Genomic DNA, 16,876 nt, shown 5'->3' on the forward strand with positions numbered 1-16,876 from the left:
TTTACCCATAACCTCTCCTGTTTATTCAATTACTGAAACCCCCCCCCTTAAAAAAAAAAAAAAACTCCTTTTCCTTTACTCTTGTCCCATGAATCAGCCGCAGAGACTGAGTCAACTGGTGTTCTTGAGCAATGACCCCATTCCCATGAAAATGTATGAAATTGGACCGCCCCTGAAAGAAGGAGCACTTATGATAATTAGGAAATTTCAGAGAGAGAGAGAGAGAGAGAGAAGAGAGAAGATATGTTTTACTTTTCGTATTTTTTCTAAAAGAGAGAGAGAGAGAGAGAGAGAGAGAGAGAGAGAGAGAGAGAGAGAGAGATAATATTATAAGATATTTTACTTTCGTTATGTTTTCTCTAAAAAAAAATACTGAGAGGAGAGAGAGAGAGAGAGAGAGAGAGAGAGAGAGAGAGAGAGAGAGAGAGAGAGAGAATATTATTAAGATATTTTACTTTCGTATGTTTTCTCTATAAAATATAGAGAGAGAGAGAGAGAGAGAGAGAGAGAGAGAGAGAGAGAGAGAGAGAGAGAGAGAGAGAGAGTTTTCATTAAGATTTAACTGGCCCAAAGTTTAACAATAACAGGCACAGTTTTGATAATTAGCACAAAATAATAATGATATTAGGTAATTCCAACTGGCGATATACGAAATAATACTACATACAAATTTACTCTACGCTTTTCATGATTTTAATTTTCTGGCCGACCTAAATTGCAAGCTGGGCCTGCTACGCATTTTAATAAAGTGAAACGTTACCTATTTTATGTAAATGTCCTAAACATCGGGACAGAATAGCTTTACCATTCAAGAGTTCAATGCCTTCAACTCAGACCTAATGCTTGCACCCAAGACATCTCTCTATGAAAGCAAATCTATGAAGAGATGGTCCCCATAAGGTTGGACGAGAATAGCAGGAGCTTCAAGCATAACTCATCTTTATTTAGTTTTTTTTTTTTCCTGTGATACAAAGCTTAGAAAAATTTTGAAACTCGTTCGAATACGCATTTAGAATCTATAGCCGTCCCAATGCTGACCCCTAAAATAGGCTCGAGCTTTAATTAAAATTATTACAGCACAATCTGTTTATAGCACAATTTGTTTATGCATAAGATAAAAAGAGTTACAGCACAATCTATGCATAAGAAAAACTGAATTACAGCACAATCTATTCATGCTAAGAAATACTGAATTACAGCACAATCTATTCATGCATAAGAATACTTGAGTTCAACACATCTATTTATGCATAGAAATACTGATTACACACAATCTATTTATGCATAAGCACAATCTATTCATGCATAAGAAAATACAAAGCTACAGCACAATCTATTTATGCATAAGAAATACTGAGTTACAGCACAATCTATTTATGCATAAGAAAATACTGAGTTACAGCACAATCTATTTATGCATAAGAAAATACTGAGTTAAGCACAATCTATTTATGCATAAGAAAATACTGAGTTAAGACACAATCTTATCATGCATAAGAATTACCGAGTTAAAGCACAATCTATTCATGCATGACATAAAATGAGTTGTATCTGGTGGCTTCAGTGATAAGGAGAGGAACTGACTCGGCTCAGATGTTACACAGGAAGCCTACCAACCTCCTGGCAATCTTAAGCTATGGAAGTTGGCCATAACGCCCTTGACATGCCTAGACGCATATATGGTCTTAATGACCAAAGAATTTTTGGGTATCAATCATCAGTATTCGCATACTGTCGAGGTGACAAGATCCCATCTACCCAACCTACGATGTCGTCATGGTTGAGGGATACTAGACATTTCTTCTGAAGAAATGAATGCCATGTGCAATATCAACCATGATAAACAGATGTGAAATTTCATCTTTAAAACTACGAGATAATCAAGAGGTACTTTTTTAAAAATTAACCTTCATGTTCTGTAGAACATGACTGAAAAGATGCCATCCTCTGAACCATAACTTAACTTACAATAATATATGATAAAAATTTTAATAACAAACTCTGTCGCTGGGGTGAAAGCTTGCAATATGTCATATCTTTTCCGCATTTGTCTGTTTATATATATCATCATAATCTATATGTGTTCTAACGTTCTCCTCAAATGCCATTTCACAATTTAATTCTACAGGAGTTAACCTTTTATATGTTAATGATACTGTCATCTTAAAATGTGCGAAAATTACGGATAATAATAATAATAATAATAATAATAATAATAATAATAATAATAATAATAATAATAATAATAATAATAATAATAATAATAATAATAATAACGTTCTGAGAACCTCTTTCCTCGTAGAGGCAAACGAACCTATTCGCTTTCGTAAAAAAAAATACCTCTCAAGTCATTTTTTTTTTTTAAACAAGAAGGCCGACGACAGCACTTGCTTCCTAATCCCCGATCACAGACTTCCCAATTTTTCCCTCATAATCGAAAGCGAAACTTTTAATTCGTTTCCCAAACAAACGACGACACACACCTGGTGAGGGAAAGAGGGGAGGGGGGAGGGGGAGGAGGGTAGGGGGGGGCGGATTTTTGTAATTACTGTGTCAGTGCGAATTCCTGGAAACCGACGAATTATTAATTAAACGAAAACCCTCACGGGTTCATTTCTGAACACATGTCGGGACAAAAGCAGGCCGCTGCCGAGTGGCCCCAAGTCATTAAATGAGGAAATGATCGAATCGCCTTATAAAAATAAATAAATAAATAATAACACTCGATTCAGAAGTGTGTGCGGTCCCGCTGATTACCGTGGAAGGTGAACTAAGAGGTCCATTACTCTCAAGTACAAGTACGAAGGTAAATGACTTCAACTTAGGTAAGAGAGTCAAGCATTGGATAGTATCATCAAAAATCTCAAGTCATTATTTGGAGATGTTAATTTACTTAATTGTTTTTGAAATGCCAATCAGCCAGCGTTAATAATAATTTCCAATAATTACGCAATTACAGATGTACGCCAATGTCAAAAGGCCCGAATTCATTACTCTTGGAAATGATTAAATTATTTGACAATAGCGGTTCGGCGGTGCACCTCCCCGATGACCATGAAACGTAAACATATCCCGTTTCCATAATAAGAATAATAATAATAATAATAATAATAATAATAATAATAATAATAATAATAATAATAATAAAAAGGTGCATCTTCACATTTTTCAGTTTCTATTTAGAAAAATATAACCTTTCACGATATGTACCCAAAATGTTTCCATAATATATATATATATATATATATATATATATATATATATATATATGTGTGTGTGTGTGTGTGTGTATGTGTATAAATTAGATAGATATATATATATTATATAGATATATATTATATATATAATATATATATATATATATATAGATAATAATATATTTTATGGGAACATTTCGGGTACCTAAGGTGAATGTTTTTTATTTTTTTTATTTTTTAAGGAAATCACAAGTACATCCGTGAATCTTTTCTCCCTTAACTATGGCCGATTGACAGATTTTTTTTATCTTCCTTAACTGTGTCCGATTGAGAGATGATTTTTTTCTGTAACTGTGGCCGATTGAGAGATGATTTTTTTCTGTTAAACTGTGTCCGATTGAGAGATGATTTTTTTTCTGTTAACTGTGTCCGATTGAGAGATGATTTTTTCTGTTAACTGTGGCCGATTGAGAGATGATTTTTTTCTGTTAACTGTGTCCGATTGAGAGATGATTTTTTTCTGTTAACTGTGGCCGATTGAGAGATGATTTTTTCTGTTAACTGTGTCCGATTGAGAGATGATTTTTTTCTGTTAACTGGGGCCGATTGACAGATGACCATTTCAAGGGGAATTGAAAGAGAAGATAAAGAATTGATATGTTTTTGGTCACTGGTCAGGATTCCTAGTCAGTCGGGAGGATGTCTTTTTCTGCATCTCGAGTATATACCTATCATGGTTTTTTGTTTTTTTTCTTTTCTTTTTTTTTTTCAATGGGAAAACACTCTAGTCCTAACGTGATTTTTTTTCTCTTTCTCTAAGGGAGAATCCCGAGTACCTATCAAGAAAGGCAAATTACTTTTGAAGGGAACATCTCGATTACCTAAAAGTAAATAATCTTTAAAAGGGAACATTTTGTGTACATCGTGAGTGAGTATATATATATATATATATAATATATATATATATATATATATATACATATATATATACATATATACCTTTCACGATGTACACAAAATGTTCCCTTTTAAAGATTATTTACTTTTAGGTACTCGAGATGTTCCCTTCAAAAGTAATTTGCCTTCCTTGATAGATATTCGGGATTCTCCCTTAGAGAAAGAGAAAAATATCACGTTAGGTACTAGAGTTTTTTCCCCTTAAAAAAAAAGAAAAAAAAAAGAAAAAAAAAATAAGAAAAACAAAACCAGGATAGGTATATACTCGAGAAGCAGAAAAACGATATCCCTCCCGATTGACTAGGAATCCTGACCAGCGACCAAAAACATACCTACCCTTTATCTACTCTTTCAATTCCCCTTGAAATGATCATCTGTCAGTCGGCCACAGTTAAGAAAAAAACAAAACAAAACTGTCAATCGGCCACAGTTAAGGAAAAAACAAAACTATAACTGTCAATCGGCCACAGTTAAGGAAGGAAAAAAATCATCTGTCAATCAGTCACATTAAGAAAATAAAATCATCTGTCAATCGGTCACAGTTGAAGAAAGAAAAAAAAATCTGTCAATCGGCCACAGTCAAGGAAGAAAAAATTCACGGAGGCAGTTCGCAAGTGTGACCGACCAGGTGCGACCCCTAACAATTTCACGCGGTGACAACATCACCAAACGTCAATTCCCTGTATTGAAATAAATCAGGATGCATTAATCTTGGTAACACGCTTCCACGAAGGCCACGTCTCCTAACCCCAAAGTGGCTTTCAAAAATGCACTCTCAATATTCATGGTTTTTTTTTTTTTTTTTTTTTTTTTAAAGATTGGGGCGTTTTAACCATATAATCGACCCTATATTTTGTCTGAGCTTCGGCCGGGGATTGGGGAGGGGAGGTGTTGATAATGACGGGCAATAGGTCATATGAGGCATATACCCAACAGAGTAAGTAAAAAATATTCTTAGTATATACATGACAGGCACTGTTAAGTCACATGTTTTTTTTTTATGAAAAACTGGGCATTTAAACATACAATCGACCCTATATTTTTGTGCGAGCCGGAGGGAGGGGGAAGGGGAGAGGGAGGGGAGGAGAGAGAGATAGAGGGGGGGGGGGGTTATGAGTGTCAATGAGTCATTTGACCCCCATACCCATCAGAGTCATAGTACCCACAGGACTATAAAACACCACAATATTTCTTTGCTTGTGAAGGTAGACGGGACGTGCAAGAGGGAGAAAAAGAAGCAGATGATGATGAGGATAAAGACGATGATGGAGGGAGGAGGAGGAGGAAGTGGTGTAATTCTTAACGAACCATGGAGAGAAATTCGCAGTCGCTAAACTTATTTGACTTCAGTGAACTTGAAGTCACAACGCAGTGGATCCCACAAGAACGTTTCAAATCTCGTACGTGGACAACTAATTTTACCTTTCACTTCCAACAACCCAGTAATTAAAGCTCCATTATGAAGCGAAATCGTCTGATATAAATAATTCTATTTGTCTTGATTCTGCCCTAGCAAAGTGGGCAGTCATTTTTATTTTTTATCTAGTTTTTTTTTCCATGATTTCAGGCGACCTTGGCCTGCGTTGTCAGACTTATCAAAAATGAATTGAAACGTGATGGACGGCGTTTCCACTTGTACAGTTCATTATTTATAAACGAATGTATATTTCGCCTGCTGAGTATGACTGCACCAAGAGATAGGAAAAAAATTTCTAAAATGTGCTAAAGAGGAAGTTATACTGGAAGTAAAATCCCTAAAATGTGCTAAAGAGGAAGTTATACTGGAAGAAAAATCCCTAAAATGTGCTAAAGAGGAAGTTATACTGGAAGAAAAATTCCTAAAATGTGCTAAAGAGGAAGTTATACTGGAAGAAAAATTCCTAAAATGTGCTAAAGAGGAAGTTATACTGGAAGTAAAATCCATAAAATGTGCTAAAGAGGAAGTTATATTGGAAGAAAAATCCCTAAAATGTGCTAAAGAGGAAGTTATACTGGAAGTAAAATCCCTAAAATGTGCTAAAGAGGAAGTTATACTGGGAGTAAAATCCATAAAATGTGCTAAAGAGGAAGTTATACTGGAAGAAAAATTCCTAAAATGTGCTAAAGAGGAAGAAGATATCCTAAGTGTTGTTGTTGTTGTTGTTGTTGTTGTTGTTGTTGTTGTTGTTGTTGTTGTTGTTGTTGTTGTTGTTATTATTATTATTATTGGAGAAACAAGTCCACAGATATGTTTGTGTGTACATATATTTAAAGATATGTACATACATAACTGTGGATTTTTTCTCCATTTTACGAAGATGATGATGATTAAGATGAAAAATATTCATATGGAACAAACCCACCAAAGGGGCCAATGACTTAAAATTTAAGTTTCCTAAGAACATTAAGGTGTTCATTAGGAAGAAGTACGAGGAGGTGAAGGGAAATAGAGAAATAAGATATTTCACTTCTCACAAAGAGCAAAAATACATTAATAACTGTATCAAATGTATCAAATGCAAGGAGAATGGTACTCGGGTAGTAGGCGTATACAACGAATGACGTATACAGCGAATCTATGAATAGGAAACTCTCAGAAAACATTAAGAGGCAAACAGATCCCATAAAAGGTAAACAACAACATTAAAGCCATACCTGAGGATTTACGGTCGAAAACACTGGCAGGGTATAAGATAACAGGGGTGGGCGGGGGGGGGGGGGGATGGAAAAAGGGAGGGGAGAGAGAGAGGTGGGAATAGGAGGAGGCCTATATGGCGAGTGGTGTTTATAGATACAGGTGCAGAATGAAGTCGTGTAAGGAGGTAGGGATCAGGTCACTGAACAGGTATATATATAAGCCACCTTCTCCCATAGGCTAGGAATTCTGGGAGTGGTACAAGGACGCTTAGGGGAGGGGATGTTACGGATGCTTTAAAACCTTCCTTCACACCAGCGCCAGAAAGATAAGTACTTATCTTCTGCATTTAGAATGTTATGTGAAATATCCTGCGCACAAAGTTATATTAAAATCACGAAACTGATACTAATAAGTCTTCTTTTTACACAAAAGAACAATATATTTATGATCGAACCAAACTCACTTGGACATGGTGGTTATAGTAAAAGTCTAGGACGCTAACAAAAGCATCTGTGAATAATAGAGCAGAATAGAATATAGAATTTGGACCAAAGCCCAAACGCCGAGACCTTTGAGGTTATTCAGCGCTGAGAGGTGTAACAGGAGGAACACCTTGCAGCTGCACAATGGAACAACTGTAGATAGAAGAAAGAGAATATTAACAGAGCGACAGTAAAAGGTCTGTAAGGGTTGCAGCTAGAGGCCAAAGGGACGCTGCAAGGAACTATAAATAATCCCTACAGTGTACTACATAAGGTACACTACACTGACGGCCTTACCCACCTATGAAAGGGTGGAAAGTAAGATGAAGAAAGAGAATATGAACGGAGGTACAGTAAAAGGAACGAAAGGGGTTGTACCTAAAGAACACTACACTGACGGCACTACACCCGACGGGGCAACTGTAAATAACGGTTGTTGAGTAACTGCATTTAATTAAAAGTAAATGCAACTACAGTATAAACCACATCACACATATAAACTAGGTCACGTGTAATACCATCGTTCCCCCCAACATTATTAGCAGTACTCTCTTAACTCGTCTCCTCACTAAAACCTACGTCAACTGACACCTCCCTCCGAGTAAGCAGACCATCCCGCAAGCCCATAATATAATAATAATAAAATGCTAATAATAATAATAATAAAAAAAGGTCAGAATTTGACTACTATGCAAATGGTTACACACACGGCGCAAACATCTGTTAACAGGCACCTCATAAATGCTGATGGCTATTGCAATCAACGAACCACATAAATGTGCGGTCAGTTCAACCAACAATATAAATGGATGTTTAAGCAAACAGAAATACTGAGTAAAAAGCAATGGCTGAACTGAAATAGTAGTTATATGCAAGTGGGAGCTTGAAATCTAATAATATATATATATATATATATATATATATATATATAGATATATATATATATATATATATATATAATATATATATATATATATAAAGTTCGGTTGTTGAGGATTCCTATAATAGGCGATCTCTCTCTCGCGCGCGCGCGCACATGATTTGCAGGTGTGAGGCCAACAGTGTATACTTAGACCTTCAACTCTTTTGATATATATATCTGGGATCGGGCGCAGCTAAAAAAATGTTTAAGAAACCTCTACACCCGCAATCTAATTGATACCTCATAAACCTTCACCAAATTAAAACGTATTTATAAAATAAATCTATGAATATAAAAGCAAATAAATAAATACGTAAACTGTCTGTCAGCCATAATTATGAATCGTGAGGTTTCAGCTGAGTTCTCCAACTTTGTAAATTTAGCGGACTATTAAATTGAGGGGGGGGTGGGGGCGAAGTCCTTCTACAATACTTTCCTATAAAAAAAAGAAAAAAAGGAAGCTTAATTTGCCCGGTCGCTACTTCATAAACAACTACTATAAAAAAAAAGTAGACGAATTTTTTCATATCACTCAATTTTCGTAACGACTGTGTCTGAATTGTATCAGTGTTCAGTTAATTCAGTCTATGGGACATTCATGTGCGTTCATCCATATATCAAAAGACATTAAAAAATAAAAGATCTGACGGAAGATTTTCTTAATACTAACCAAATCTTCAACACTACAGTTACGAATCAATAAACGAACTTAGCCATGTATCCATCCGCGCCACAATGGATCATTTACAAAACAAGCTCGAGATTCTGACTAGACTATACTGAACACAAAAATTTTTAGAGAGAGAGAGAGAGAGAGAGAGAGAGAGAGAGAGACTGGAAAAGCAGCAGTAAAGACAGTAAGTAAAAGGGGGGGTGGTAGCTCTAGAACGAATACAGTTGGGGAGGAGGAGGAGGATCAGATCCAGCTGGAAAGGGAGAGGAGAGGGGAAGGGGAGGGAGGGTGTGGGGGAGGGAAAGAGAAGGAGGGGGTGGAGGGAGAAGAAGGGAGAGAGGGAGGGGTCTACCGTGGGAACGGAGTGCGTTCAAGATGCTGAGCCTCCGGCCGTTCACCCGCTGGCTGGTGGCTCCTATCACTACTTCCCCACCTCCCTCCCACCCACCAACCCAACCCCACCCCCCTTTACGAACCGCCCTCACCCCAGGGCTGATCTATGGGGGTGAGAGCACCTTACTCCTACACCTTTACCTGACGAAACCACCCACACCGCCGCCGCCGCCGCTCTCGAACTATACAACTACTGTGGTGGAGACTGACATTGATGCTATAATAATACCACTTTACAAATATTATTGTAGTAATTATAAATATACTTAGATCTCCGGCTTTACATTTTTCAAAACACAATTATTATGCTAATTCTGAACATAAACAACAATAGTGTAATCGTGTAGTTATTGGTAGCGATAGCATTATACTACAACTAACATCATAATATGATGATATGTTATTATTGATTAATTCTAGTATTCACTGTATAATGAAACAAAGCAAAGTACTATTCACTATATAATGAAACAAAGGAAAGTAGTATTCACCACATAATATACAAAGCCAATTATGAACGCCAAAAACATGACAATTGTACGAGAGAGAGAGAGAGAGAGAGAGAGAGAGAGAGAGAGAGAGAGAGAGAGAGAGAGAGAGACGAAGTACTAGACCTATTTCATGAAACAGGTCAAAGCACATGGAACCTTAACACTTTCTTAAATACGAGAGAGAGAGAGAGAGAGAGAGAGAGAGAGAGAGAGAGAGAGAGAGAGAGAGAGAGCTTCCCATATGTCTCGCACAGATTCCGTCGCAAAAGGCGATAGCGATAAAAGCAAGCTAATGACCCTGACCTATATAATAGTAAACGAGACGGAGAAATATCGAATGGAAGAATTATTATTCAGGCCGGGGCACCGATTTTATTTACCCGGGCTCCTACTGCTGTAGTTAGTCATTCTACCCGTATTATTTCAAGGTCACCAGAACTGAGTGCTCCCTACAGGCATTACTTGAGGAGGGGGATAACTACACCGTATTTAATTATTTAGGCTCGTTATTGATTGCATTCTTGTTCTATTTAAGACAGTATAAGAAAGTGCATCGACTTTTACATATCATAATACTCGCCCCTAAAATGACATATAACAAACGAAGTAAATTGCCTTTTAAATATCATCATCATACTAAAATACCATATAACAAAAGAAGTCATTTAACTTTCAAATACCACCATTAAACTCTCACCTCAAATATAATATAAGACAAGAAGTAAAGACATGAGGTAAATGACCTTACCAAATACCATTAGACTCTCACCTAAAAGTAACATATGGCAACAATAATGAGAATCATAAACAAAATCAAATTATTCGACTAAGAAAACAACACATTGCTACCCAACACAACTCGATTAAACAGCCTTTTCTCGTAACTTTTGCGTGTTCCTTTGCTGAGAGAGAGAGAGAGAGAGAGAGAGAGAGAGAGAGAGAGAGAGAGAGAGAGAGAGAGAGAGAGAGAGACTGTGTACATTCCGCTGCTGTCAATTACAATAAAAATGATTATTACTTCGACCGCCGGAACATTTCCAATTAGGAGAATTTCTCTCCAATGCAATTAACCTGTTCGCCAGGTTGACTACTTCGGCTAAAAAGTAATGCCCGCTGAGATATGGTCAATTAAGGCAGCCTAACACATTCCCCCCCACAAACCCAACGCCTGATCCCAGGGTAACCCCCTCCCCCGCTTCAAGCAATAATCCCAAGTACTCCATCTTTGAAAGACAACTTACCGGTACGTTAATGCATTTGACGAACGTACGTGTGATTATCGGCAGAAGCCTTGACTTTCGGCTTTCGAGAAAAAAAAATTAATAATAGAATTTCATACGTGCACATGATCATTTTTTTAGCCACACGAATTTCAGCCGAAATAATTCATTACTAAAATTTACCTATAGCGATAACTGATCTCTATCTCGACAATAAAACATATATAAAAAATCCACTCTACTAATCACAAAGAAACATTTCATATCCCGAAAGCTGATCATAATTATATAATATTAATATAATATATATATATATATATATATATATTAATATATTATATATATATCATAATATATTATATTATAGATATTATTATATATTATATAATTATAATTATGTCAGCTTCGGGTTATATTAGGATAATATATTATATATTATATATATATAATATTATATATATATATTATATAATTCCTCGCTCGATCCAAAGTTCTCTGAATCAGGTATATTTTCTATAATTGGGTATAAATCTACATACCCATTTCAAACACTTAATTTTCCACGGTCTCTCTCTCTCTCTCTCTCTCTCTCTCTCTCTCTCTCTCTCTCTCTCTCTCAACACTTGTCATGATCGGCGTAGCGTTTTCTTACATTGAAAATTAATGTCTTGTGGAATATATTCAACAACATTAATTCTGAATATAGCCTTGACTTGCCCCCCTGTGATTCATTAGACTTGTCCTCTCTCTCTCTCTCTCTCTCTCTCTCTCTCTCTCTCTCTCTCTCTCTCTCAAGTCAATTTTATAGGGAATGCATATATGTAAAATAACTTAATAATATTCTCTCTCTCTCTAACTTTAAGTCTATTTTATAGAGAAAACACTTAAGTAAAATATCTAAATAATATTCTCTCTCTCTCTCTCTCTCTCTCTCACTTTGAGTAAATTTCATAGAGAAGACATGCGTATGTAAACTATCTTAATATATTTTTTCCCTCTCTCTCAATTTGTCAATTTTATAGAGGAGACATACGTTGGTAAAATATCTTCATATTCATTCTCTCTCTCTCTCTCTCTCTCTCTCTCTCTCTCTCTCTCTCTCTCTCTCTCTCTCTCTCCGCAGCCGCGCACAGACAGACAAGGCTCTTGGCCCACCCTCTAATAAACCAATCAAATAATTAATCAAACAATTAGCAGATTAAACAATCAGTCAATCCGGTCTGACCACGGCCACCGCCAGCCTTAATCAGCCGATTTCGCCTCCCAGCTACGAAAGTCTTCAAAACCTCTCTCCTTCCTCTTTACCTGGTGGACCATCCCACTCCCTAATTGGTGCCCCCTGCTCCACAAACCTCCCCCCTCTTCCCTCCCCACCACCTCCACCAGCTACTCCCCACGGCCCGAACCAATCCCACCACCCTCCTCCAATCCCAGAAAAAAAAAAAAAAAAAAAAAAAAGAGGAGAAAAAAAATGAGCCCAAATACTCCTACATTCAGCGAGATTTTCTTGTCTTAATGATTCCTTTTAAATTGATGGTGGTGCCCACGGGGCATATCGCTGGGTATCTTACCAGAGTGGCATCTTCCTGCTTCGGGGGACAGATCGATATATGAGAAGAGAGAGAGAGAGAGAGAGAGACAGAGAGACAGACAATCTTGTGGTCCATCAACCACTATCGCGAAATTACGAAAATCAGGGTGGTATGGTGGGTTAATGTCAGAGTACAAGTTACCGTAGCAAGTTCCTAGCTAACTTCGAAATAGAAACATACTTAATATATCATTAACGCCATCTACGTTTGAAATATTATTACATGATAGAAATACGAGCTTTTAATATAGAATAACGGCAACGTTTAAACTCTCTCTCTCTCTCTCTCTCTCTCTCTCTCTCTCTCTCTCTCTCTCTCTCTCTCTCTCTCTCTGTAAACGTACGGCATTTCGACGAGAACTAGAAAATACTGATATCGTAAAATTGCAACAAATAAACAAGTGAAAAAAATGTCGAAAACAATAATAAAACACAAATCGAGGTGATAAACCAAATGAGCATAATGACTTCAACCTCTGACGTCACGACTCACGTGACGTCACACCACGTCCTCCTCCTCCCCCTCCACCTATCTATGCGACAATACGACTGCAGTTTCCGAAAACAGTGTGCCCAGGAGGAGGAGGAGGAGGAGGGGAAAGAGAAGAGACATCAAAACACCGACCTGGCGAACCGGTTGGTCGCAAAGCATCGTTGATCTGTGCCATTGCAAGATGAAGGGGGAAAAAATAATACCCCGAGCATCGGATCACGTCATAGATCGCTCGTCGATTCTGGACGCTCGCGTACTAATGGACAGGTTTACGTCTGAATTTGACAGGGGATGACGCCACAGCAAAAGAAAATAAATAGATAAAGAAAATAAATAGAAAAGGAGAAAATAAATAGATAAGGAGAAAATAAGTCAATAACAAAGAAGAAAAATAAAAAAAAAATAAATAAAAAAAATACGAAAAATAAAACATTGTGAAAACTATCACTAACATTTTCATCATGCAACTTCTGATTCGGGAATGAAACTATTTACGAAATAGTTGCAAGGTATTAGAGGCTACGTAATGTATACGAAATGTATGATGTAAGAAATGCACCGGATGTATAAGAAATGTATGATGCCTAAGAAATGAAACGGATTATAAGAAATGTATAGACGTCTAAGAAATGAAACGGATGTATAAGAAATGTATGGTGTCTAAGAAATGCATCTGATGTACAAGAAATGTATGGTCTAAGAAATGGGACGTATGTATAAGAAATGTATATCCAAGAAATGAAACGGGTGCATAAGAAATGTATGACGCAAAAGAAATGTATCGTATCAAGTGTAAGAAATGTAACATGTATAAGAAATATAAGACATAAATGCATGAGGTTCCAGAAATGAATGGGAATGTATAAAAAATGTATGACTGTATTATGTCTAAGAAATGAAACGGAATGTATAAAAAATATAGGACGTATGAGGAATGTATGATCAATACGAAATGAAACGAATGTATAAGAAATATATGAGGTATAAGGAATGTATGATGAATACGAAATGAAACGGAATGTATGAAAAGAAATATACATATAAATGAAATGTGTGAACGAAAGAGAATCGTTGAGAAATGTATGACGTATCAAAAATGGATGATGGAATAAGATATTAAAATAACTCCACTTATTTCTATGACCCCGGAATCGAGATCGCTGGAGAAATCCGATGCATAAAAAGACACGGACGGAAATAAAAATATCGAAGAGAATACTGACTTCCAAGCATTGTCCTGTCATTTGAAGCTCTAGTTGTTCGAATACCCAGCCATCCCGATGACGCCAAAAATAGAATTTATCATTTATTTGTACTTAAAATTTTTTTATTTTGAATTTCAAAAAATCCTTACATTACTATAAAAAAAAACTGTCGCCAATATTGAACTTGTTACATTTTTTTAATCCTTAAAACACTGGCGCCAAAAATAGAACTTTTATTAAAAAATTTTTAGTAATTCGAAACGCAAATCCTTAAAGTATACGGAAACGCAAACTCCTAAAATATTTTGGATTCATAAAAAAATCAATAATAGGAAGTGGATCTATTTCTGCGAAAAAATAATAATACTAGTAATAGCATAATACATGAATAAACAAATATATATATATATATATATATATATAAAAATCTATATAATCCCATTTCAAACACTTAATTTTCCACGTACTCTCTCTCTCTCTCATATATATATATATATATATATATTATATATATATATATATATATATATTATATATATATATATGTATGTGTATGTATATATATACATATATATATATATATATATATATATATATATATATGTATTATATACATACATACATATAAATATATATATATATATATATATATAATATATATATATATATATAGAGAGAGAGAGAGAGAGAGAGAGAGAGAGAGAGAGAGAGAGAGATTTTGCACCAGAAAAATTCACTTTCAAATCTTTGCACAGTTCGTTTTAACGAGGCTTAGCACCAATATAATTTATGGAGAAACAACAACACACATATATACACATAATTATACAAAAGCGGCAGATACTGACAAATAAAAATTCGGAGCAGAAAAGGAAAACACGCGCAGCCTGACCCTGACGAAATAAAAAGCGAAATGGAAAAGAAAAAAAGAAAAAGAGGAAAAAAAAATAAACAAGTGGGCGCGTCTGTGTGAGAAAATGCCCCGGGCGGGGACTCAGCATCGAAAGAATTCCCCTACCCCACTCCCCCCCTTAGGTGAGGGAGTGTAGGAGGGTTTCATGCCCATCTCCCTCAGTCGGTGGGGGAAAGGCTAATCTGCCCCTACCGCAACCCTTCCCTATAGATACCAATACTACACCCACACACCTCACCCAGATCTCTCTCTCTCTCTCTCTCTCTCTCTCTCTCTCTCTCTCTCTCCACCCTACCATACACTAACCTCTCTCCCTTTTTCCGTGTTCATATAGAAAACATACGTAAAAAATATAAATGTTCTGAAATTATAAATCAAACTCAAAAGCTTATACAATCTCTCAACAGTTATAATTCTCTCTCTCTCTCTCTCTCTCTCTCTCTCTCTCTCTCTCTCTCTCTCTCTCTCTCCTTAAATAGGACATCCATGCAGTGACATGCTTAAAACACAAGCACGTGCGTGTAACCCCTGGTGCATGAGAATGTGTGTCTAAGAGATTCCGGATGTCCTCCGTATACCGTAACTAGGTTTTTCAGACATAATAGGGATTATTGTGATTTTTGGAAGACTCCACGAGCTATATTACTAAGTAGTAGTAGTAGTAGTAGTAGTAGTAGTAGTAGTAGCAGCAGCAGCATACTCATTTCAATAAAGCACAAACATCCAAAACCATTTCAAAAGATACTAATTTTATGGGGTAAATAAAAGCACTAGACGGCATGAAACTGAACTGTAATTAAAAGCTACAGAAAACACAACGAACGTTAAAATTGATGGATGAAAAGAGCTAAGCATAAAACCAAAAGAGAAAAAAAAATCGACGACGACAAACATAAAACGACCACCTGACAAAAATTCGCTAATGAAGCAGCATAAGAAGAAATTAGGCAAAATCGTGATGCATCTTGCGAAGGGAAAAGAGACTGGAAAACGGACTGGAAAAGAGACTGGAAAACGGACTGGAAAACAGACTGGAAAACCTGCTACAGGAAAGAAAAAAAATTTAAATAAGAATTTGAAGAACTGCAAGGAACTTAATTAAAGGAGCAACTCTACAAGAAAATATAAAACAGCAATATGACTGTGTTCGAACGAAAGCAACTTCGCAACTGAAACTGCACAGAACAGGAAAAGTACAATGGAAATCAAAACGAATGCAAAGATAAGAATCATCGTAACTTCAATTAAAAGGGGTTATTTTAATGCATTAAGAGCAGCAGCATCAACTCGATGACAGGAAAGCAGAGTACTATCAATTAAACAGCTACGAGTCTGCTGAGACGATTTGATTGATTGATTGTGAGTTATCTGGCGTCACAACTACCAGGGTTACTGACGCCGTCTACTGAGACAAGACTAGCAACAAGACTGAATATGAATATACATAATTTATTACAAACAGATAAACGACAAAAGAACCAACGTCATTCTTTCCTTCACGCCTATGGCTGATGGCCTACTGCAAAGGCTTTCAATAAAAGGATTGCGAACTATTTATATGGATAACGGTATACACTGACGACAAGGCAACGAACACATGGGACATTTCACTATAAATGCCTTCTTCGGAAACAACGCCAAGGACTCGACAGCCATCTAAAACGTGCGCTTAGAGAGAGAAGTTTGAAAAAAAAAAATAAAAAAAAAATAACTTAAAAAACT

At 36.3% G+C, this 16,876-nt stretch overlaps 1 protein-coding gene across 1 annotated transcript in view; it reads right to left on the reverse strand.

The window, feature by feature from the left end:
* The window catches only part of LOC135195520 (single-stranded DNA-binding protein 3-like), a 226,354-nt gene that overhangs the window by 82,195 nt on the left and 127,283 nt on the right, over nt 1-16,876 (reverse strand).

The sequence above is a fragment of the Macrobrachium nipponense genome, chromosome 16 (assembly GCF_015104395.2).
Source record: "Macrobrachium nipponense isolate FS-2020 chromosome 16, ASM1510439v2, whole genome shotgun sequence".
NCBI lineage: Eukaryota > Metazoa > Arthropoda > Malacostraca > Decapoda > Palaemonidae > Macrobrachium > Macrobrachium nipponense.